The sequence below is a fragment of the Globicephala melas genome, chromosome 16, assembly GCF_963455315.2.
Source record: "Globicephala melas chromosome 16, mGloMel1.2, whole genome shotgun sequence".
Classification (NCBI taxonomy): Eukaryota; Metazoa; Chordata; class Mammalia; order Artiodactyla; family Delphinidae; genus Globicephala; species Globicephala melas.
The window spans coordinates 41,429,654-41,437,988 of record NC_083329.1 but is presented as its reverse complement, the minus strand read 5'-3'; the positions used below and the strand labels follow the sequence as shown (position 1 = coordinate 41,437,988).

Here is an 8,335-nt window from a genome sequence, read left to right as displayed (position 1 = left end):
AAGAGACCTGGGGGTGGGGAGAAATCCACCACTGTCTCTGCAGTGATAGTCACCAAATTTATATTCTCCATGATATTGCCAGTATATGTTTGTATACAGTCTTTAAGACAGTATGAACACTATTTTTCTTCAGCTTTAAATATTTGCCATTTTGTCATGTTTTTTTTAATAATTTCATGATTAGTACTGTAAAGGCTGCATTACTGTCCTTAAAGTTATTTAATGTAGTTTACATATCCACTTCCCTGTTATTGATAGACTTTATACTTAATGATTCATTTCTTAACTGTATATATGATGCTTTTCCCTTTTATAAAATAAGTGAAATCCTAAGCTTTCATGTTTAAATGTTTTTAAATGTTAAAAATGCTTTCAATGTTTAAAATCTTTCTAAAGCATCTAATGTAACCAATTTCTTCTTTAAAGTAAACCAGTTTCACATATGTGTCATTGACTGCTATGCTTTAAAGAATACATCTTCTTTGTTAGACTTTGTGCTACGCTCTTTATATATTGTATCATATTGTATCATATAACTCCACTCAAAAGCAGGATATCTAGCCCACTAATACCTCCATGAGATTTAAAAAGGCACCTTTGTGTGATTATGGACTGTGGATAGCACAGTATTGCCTTTGTGGGAAGAAAAGTGTGCCTCTTCTTCTAGATAGACACAGCCCCAAACCAGAACACAAGGGCTCACAAACTGACCACATTGAATTTTGCCTCAAATGACTCCTCTTCAGGCACCTTTACCCATGACCTTGGTAAAAGATAGTAAAATGGAAGCTCAGGAAGTTGTGTCAAACCAGGAATCAAAACCAAATCTCTTTAGCCTTTAAGACTCTTTTATTTTCCCTATTCCAAGGAAAGATTTTCATCACTATATGATTAACATTTAATGGGCACTTCCTCTATGCTTTATATGCACACAATATATGCAAGACATCCCATAAAGTAATGCCTTATATGCACATTCTATTTAATCTCTAATTACTAATCCTGTTACTATTTTACATATGAGAAAATTAAAGCTTAGAAATCAAGAAGCTTGGGGAAGATCAACTGACTGGTAGATGTCAGAATGGAGTTTCCAGTTCCTATGGTCAGTTTCAAAGCACAACTGCTTGACCACAGCATTGCGTGGCATCACTGTGAACCTCGTGAGCTGGGGTTGTGAACCAGGGGTCTTGCTGTACTACCGTGACATAGACTTAGCTTCAGTTGGCCGTTCCCAGGCCCACTCCGGATCTTTTGATTCAGAGTCTCCCCAGAAATCTTTATTTTAACAATCACCCTATAACCCTTAGGCAAATAAAAACTTAGAACACATGACATAACTGATTACAGGACCTCCTGGACAGAAATTCTATAGTGACATGATAAAAATCAAACTTTAAAGCTTTGCATTACAAGGGTTTGCTTTATCTGGAACTCATCTATGTATGTTGGCTTTTTCTTGTTTGCACCTATAACGTAATCATATCAAACTTTATGTTAAAAATGAAATACTAATACCTAAAAATTACCAAATATATACAACATTCCTTTACTATTTTAAGTATTTGTAAAAATATGTCACATTTAAATATTACAATAAGTGTGGCTACTTGTTATTACTATATTAATATCCAGATTAAAAATTAGAATCTCATAGAGGTTAAAGAATTAGTTCAAGGTCATATAACCATTAGATCTCAGGCACTTGCCTGCCAGCTCCAGCACTTAACATGCATGCTGATATGTCTCCCAAATTACAGACATGATCACAGAAGCATGAGAAAGCATAGTGTGTTTAGAAGAATAGCAAACTCTTTAGTAACATAATTCTCTGTGATATTTTCCTCACTATAAATAAGGATCCTGATTGAGACTTAAATAAGTCAGCTTATTTGCCTAGTTAGAACAAGCAGAGCCAGAAATCAGACCCATAGCCCCCAGCCTCTCTGTTTTAGGTTCTTGACACAGCCTAGTACCACTCAGTCCACTTTGCTGGAAATCCCCTCTTTTGAATGAGTTACATGTTTCCATGGTTGTGTTCTAATCCTGAGGTTCATCCTAAATCACAGTTAAACCGTGAGAATATATTTATCTGAAGTATAAACATTTTCTTTATCCTTTTTGGATTCTCCTGATAGTAACGGGTGCCTAATCCATAATGCTTCTTGTTTCCACGTAGATCTCTCCCTCAGTCTTAATTTTCACAGGCTCTCTTGTTCTCTAATTTGAGAGCTCTGTCTGGTCTTCTCTTGCTTGTCCTGGATTATTGTTTCTGGCCCTTTAAAATATGCCTCCTTCAATCTCTGTCCACCATGAGCTCCACCATTTTCTTAATATTTGTAATGAAAGGGGAAGTTTCGTATTCTGTGTTATGGAAGGAGTATTTTATAGTGTTTAAAATCATTTTACTTCAAGGGCATATTAGGCAAACGAGGTATTGGAGCTGTATGTGTGTACTTTGTCAATAGAACAATTCATTAAACATTTACTTTATATGTGAGACTCTTGGCTACAGGTAGTAAGGAATACAAAGATAAATTAAATACGGCCCTGCTGTTATGGAACTTATATTATTAGAGATACTAAGATACACACCAAAAATCATCAAATGTCATCTGTGAGTTTATTTGATAATAATGAAAGATTAACTCCCTTAGACCAATGATTTCTATTCCTAGAAAGTTATGCTGATAAGTAGAATAGAATAAAATATATATCTACAAATATATTAAAATTAGAAACTACCTAAATGTCAAAATATAACTATTTTGATAAATAAATTGTATATATGTACATATGATGAAACATAATAACAATCATTTAAATCTAGATTTATTGACAGAAAGAATGTCCATGATATTTTGTTAAAAGAAAAAGGAAGTTGAAATGTAGTGTATAGAGCAAAAATCAATTTGGCTTTAAAATGTAAGTGGGGGAGAGAGATCTAAAGAAGTCTAGAGTATTATACACCATATTTTTAACAGAAATTATCTCAAGATTTTTTAGTGGCTTTTTCTCTTTTGTTTATTGTGTTTTTAAATTGGTCCCCTACAATTCACCTATACTTATCCTGTAGTATATAGGGTTTTTTGCATCTTATTAAATATATATTTTCCCAAAATCTAAATATGGAGATTTCTTTTAAAAAAGAAAGAAAGGCAGCTATTGTAATATACAAGAGTTCAATTGATGACGGTCTAATTTCTCATAGGACATGCATTCTAGCTATCATTCTGATGTGTCATCAAAATTATAATTGAACATCACCAGAAATGAGACCGACTTTGTCTTTAATAAAAATTAAGTTTAATAATTCCTATTGTTACTGGAACAGTCTTCATAATGCCAGATACTTTATTTAACCAACAATATCAATGTATAGATTATTCCATATGTGTGCTATTTCCTGAAGTGAAAAAAAGTCTTCTCAAACTAAATATACACAACTTTGTTTAAATGTTTATTGGTAAAGGCATCTTTATTAAAATATCAATGTTTAAACCTTTAAAACATCAGTTCTTACAACTATAAAATGCATCTGTCTCCTATAAATTCTCACCACTGTCCCCCAGTCTTTGTTTTGAAAGATGCAAATGCGTTCATTTGTTTGAGTTGTATATAAAACAAAGGCAATGAGGTTCTGACTGAAGGTTCTAAGGGTTCACCTATTATTTGTCTATGATTTACCCGCACACATTTTACTGCTTGACACTTATGACACATTGACTGACCCTGGATTATTTACACTTTCTTCAAAATTTTTCCCTCTCTGGCAAATTGAACTTGCCAGATAAGTGACTTTTGTACTAAATGAGATGTTACTCTCTGAGAATGAATGTGTATAAATATGGCAACACTCTGGAGGCATATAGTGTTTTTTTTTTCTTAAATAGGATGAGTGTATTATGATAAATAATCCACCTTAGCTATGAAGAAGACATTGCTGGATTTTGTCTGTGTACTCTTCATTGTGTCACTTTTAACCAACTTCAGGCTGTTTACTCTGTCACAACCACCCTTCTGAAATTGCTTTCATTTTTCGATTCTTCCTTCTCAGAGCCTCAGATGAACATGTGGGCAAAATTTGATATGAACTTACATAAATCCTAGGCAAGAAATGGTATTCTTGATTTAGATAACAAATAACTGTTTTTTCACCGGTTTATGTGTTCATTTGCAAAATGTTGTTGTGAGGTTCTCATATATCACAATATTTAAGACATAGGCTGTATCTTTTCTTATAGTATGTTTCTGTATAACACCATCAATGAGTCATATGTTCCTATAAGAACCTAGAAAAAAATTTTTTAGCTTCTATAGAATGTGTGAAGTTTCCTTATGCCCAAAAGATATGAAGATGTGGAGGGTTTGATGTAAGAAGGTGGAATTAAAGGGGAGAGAGAGAGGGAGAAAGAAATATGAAAGGAGATTAAGAGATTATTTTGATTTATCAGTAATACTGTCACTGAATGTAAGCTGCTAAACTTCTTAGTACTGATGAAGTAAGACGGTAAAAACAACCACACAAAAGAGAACAGAGAATCACCAGACAGGCTGACAGGACACAGTACAATAAAGCAGCCAACACCGATGATCAGTGGGGCATCAATTTATCTAGTGGGAGGTAGCACCTGCTACTAATTGGTGCAAAGAGCTCCCCAATCGCTGTGTGGGTTAGTGCATTCAGCTCTTCCCTGCAAGTGCTGGAGCAGGACAGCTAATTGCTGTGGCTTCAGTGCCAGTGAATCAACATGCTGAGCTAATAGTGACAGATAGAGGGCAGGCAGATTCCTGCTAGCAGCTTAGAGTTAGCTGCTTGTGATAACTAAGGCAGCTGGCATATATCTCAGAACGGGGAGGATAGTATGCCTTCTGGGTTAATACGCTGAGGTGTTTTGTTTTGTTTTTTTAAATCTCTAGTAACATTTCCTTGATGATGTGAAACTGGATATTAATGCCTCCCAGAAACAAGAAGTATGGCGTGAGAACAAATCGTCTTGGACCTAGATTATGAGCATTGGTTTTGAAAGGAATGTGCAGGAGGCAGCCTTGTCAAGAAAACTTGCTGCATGATCTTCCATGCACTAAAGATGAAACTTTAAACCGGCAAGTAAGTTCTTTTATTTCCCCATGCCCCCCCTTGATCTTTCAAATTTAAGGCAGCAGTGAAGTACAGAGAAAGTTAAGACTTTGTTTCAGTACAGTGGGTCTCTGTCATGGTATCACTTTCTGTCATGCGTGTTCAAAGACTAGAGCAGTAATGATGTACACGTAATTATCTGCTAGAAGAATAAGCACAGCCCCTTGTCCCCTCAGCCTTCCGGATTACTGTGTGGTATTGTAATTTTGTTGAGAAGTCAATGTAATGTTTAGAAAGACACGTGCTTTTGAATTATGACTCTGTGTGGTTTGTCATTTTTAAAAATTATAATCCTCAGCTGCTTCTTTTACTTCTCTCTCCCTGACAAAATATAGGAAAAGGGTATCAGTACTGACATGGTATGTTCGGTTTTTGCATGTTCAAGTATGCCTGGGTGAGGTTTTGTTTTCTGTGTGATAGTTGCAGGAGGTTAGAGTTACTGGGTAAGTTACGTGGCTAACTGTTTCACAATTATATTTTGTGTTTTGTAGTCATATAGAGTATCCTGATGTTTACACATAGATAGTGTATTAGAATATCGGCTCCTTTACAAAAGTATCAGGAGCATTAACCATTTAGAATTTGAGTTCAGATGGACTTTATCCTTGTAATACAGAATTAGTGCTAGATGGTACTAACAGCTTTCCTGCTTCGTGGTATGGCCTTTACAGTAAAAACATAGTTTGGTAACTATACAGAAGGTGGACCTGAGTAGCAAGTCTCAGACCCAGTCTGCTGGTCCTCTAATGTGTGACTCTAGCATGCACAGATGGTCATCGATGTGATGGAGTTGTAGCATGGATGCAGAGACCCATTGTTAACTAGAGTATAATGTGACCGCCTCATGTAAGGTTAACTCCAGCTCCATACTCATTTGATTTCACAAATAGAGCTAATTGTCAAATCTGGTAACCCAATACTTAAGGCATAGAGTTATTGTGTTGCTTAACATCAGAGAAGCAAATACTTTGTGAAAGAAGCACATTTTAAACATAGAATGCTTCTTGTAGTTTTCACACCTAGTTTGAAACTTTTTATGCATGCTCGTGGGAACTTGTTTTTCACCGCAAATTGTTCCTCTATTAGTTTCTTTAGTTTTCTTTAGTTGTGGATAAGTGTGAGTCAGTGCATTGATCTGTACGTGTGAGTCTTCAAATTTCAGCAACTTGATCCCCCTTGACTGTGGGCTCATTCTCCTATGAAATAGAAGTGCAATTTAATGTGTGCCCAGTTGCACTGAGTGGGGGCATCCTAATCTCTCAGATGTTGCAGTGAGGTGCATGCGAAACAGGGAATGTGAATCTCCATCACTTTGCCACAAAAATGACCCCTAAACATTAACCATTCAGGGACTTAACCAGATCAGAGTGTGTGCTATCTTACTGTTAGCTGCTTGTGTGGAATATTATGGGGTAAAGTTTTGAGTATTCTTTAAAAAGAGGTTTCAAACCTTTCACTTTCTAAGAGATTTTTTAAATTATAATATATCCATTTATGAGATTATTTGATGAGCTCAGTGAGTGCCTGAACTATAAAAGTAGTTTAAAAATAAACACTAATAATTATAATTCTAAGAAGAAAAAGCTCAAGTTAAATGTCCATTACAGACTTTGTTTCTTAGTCTTTCCACATTTAAATTTTGCATAATATGCATTGGGCCTTTTCATCATCCAACTTTAAAGGCAGACAGGCAGACATAAATTGAAGCCCTTTGCAAAAATTCCCCAATGTTTTGGTACACAGCTCAAGTTTGAAGTTAAAAGGTAATTATTATTTTTCTTGTCAAAGGAAATCACGATTTTTCTTTGATCGCAAAATGTGTGTCAAGCAAGTGTACATTGAGTAATTAATGGTTCTTTTCTGTACCCACTTGATCATGTGGGCTTTTACTTACTGAATAATGAAACTTTACAATAATAGTACAAAGTAAAATTTAAAAAATAAAGGTAATCCCCTAAATGTGAATATTTTTAAGGATAGATCAGTATATTTCCTCTGTTGTAAATGTACAGATGTAATTTCAGACAATAGGAACTTTTGTTCCTACTTACATGTGTAAAAGAATACAAAACTTCTCTCGCAAACCAGCTGTTACCTCAACTTTTTTTCTAGCATTCTATACATTTACATTTTATTGTAGCCTTAACACTGGGGAGAAGTATATGGTTTTAAGTTTTACTCAGGGTTCCAACCTAAGAATAAATTCAAGCTGGCAGAAATAATAATCTCAACAAAGAGACCACATACTTCCTAAATGGAGTGGATGTGTCTATTATCTAAAAGTTTAATTTTGCTTGAGATTCTAAGAGTTGGTTATAGTCATTTTATTTTTTTCTTTTTCCACTTTTTTAAGAGTTGTTCTTACTGTTGGGATCACTGGTGTCTTTGAACCATTTTGTCAGTCTCTGTAGCTTCCACATGCGTCCATGGGGAAGGCTATACAATTGTATAATATGGAAAAAATAGTGTTACTCAACCAGGGTGATTTTCCAAAACTATTTTTATTACTTTTAACTAAAACTTTGTTTGGATATAGATATGTTTTCTTTTGTAATGGGATTTTTATTTGTTATTAGTTTATAATATGGCAGACTGTTGATTCCCAACTAATGATGACATATGGGGCTTCATATATTAGTTTCATACTCAAATATCACTGGTTGCATGAGGAGATATTGGAAGGAACTGTGGGAATTCATTAGCGCTCTCAGTCAGTTCTGAGTGAGAAAAAGAGCTACTGTGAGTAATTTATGGCAAAATTATGTTCTCTTGGTAGAGTCTCCTTACAAATTCCAAAGGTTCAAAGCACTCAGACACTGAATTAATGTGTAACTTTTATTTGAATTGAATACTAGAGCCACTTAGATTGAAATGGTGATGGGACCAGAGAATATACACAGAAATTCAAAATGTAACCATTACTTCCTTGCACATATGAGTGTGTGAGGGGAGGAAGAATGAGGAGGTAGTTTTGAATGTGAGTATGAACAGTATGGACTTGAAGTAGAATCGCCACCTGCGATGTATAAACAGTGCCGGATTTTCAGGACTGTTAAATGAATGTGATTTGGTCTCAGCCTGCAAATAAGTCAGGCACTAATGAGCAGGATAGTCTCTCTCTCCCTCTCTTTATTAATTGATATAAGGAGCACAGAAACCTCAGATTCTAGTACAAAGACAACAATAATTTTCCTT

At 35.0% G+C, this 8,335-nt stretch overlaps 1 protein-coding gene across 1 annotated transcript in view; it reads left to right on the top strand.

Moving 5' to 3' along the window:
- The first annotated feature begins 4,864 nt into the window (after positions 1-4,864).
- PCDH15 (protocadherin related 15) overlaps positions 4,865-8,335 on the top strand; it is an 807,822-nt gene continuing 804,351 nt past the window's right edge. Inside the window, exon 1 of the mRNA XM_060286024.1 lies at positions 4,865-5,110. The gene's annotated coding sequence lies outside the window, so the exon portion shown is untranslated. The remainder of the gene's footprint in view (positions 5,111-8,335) is intronic.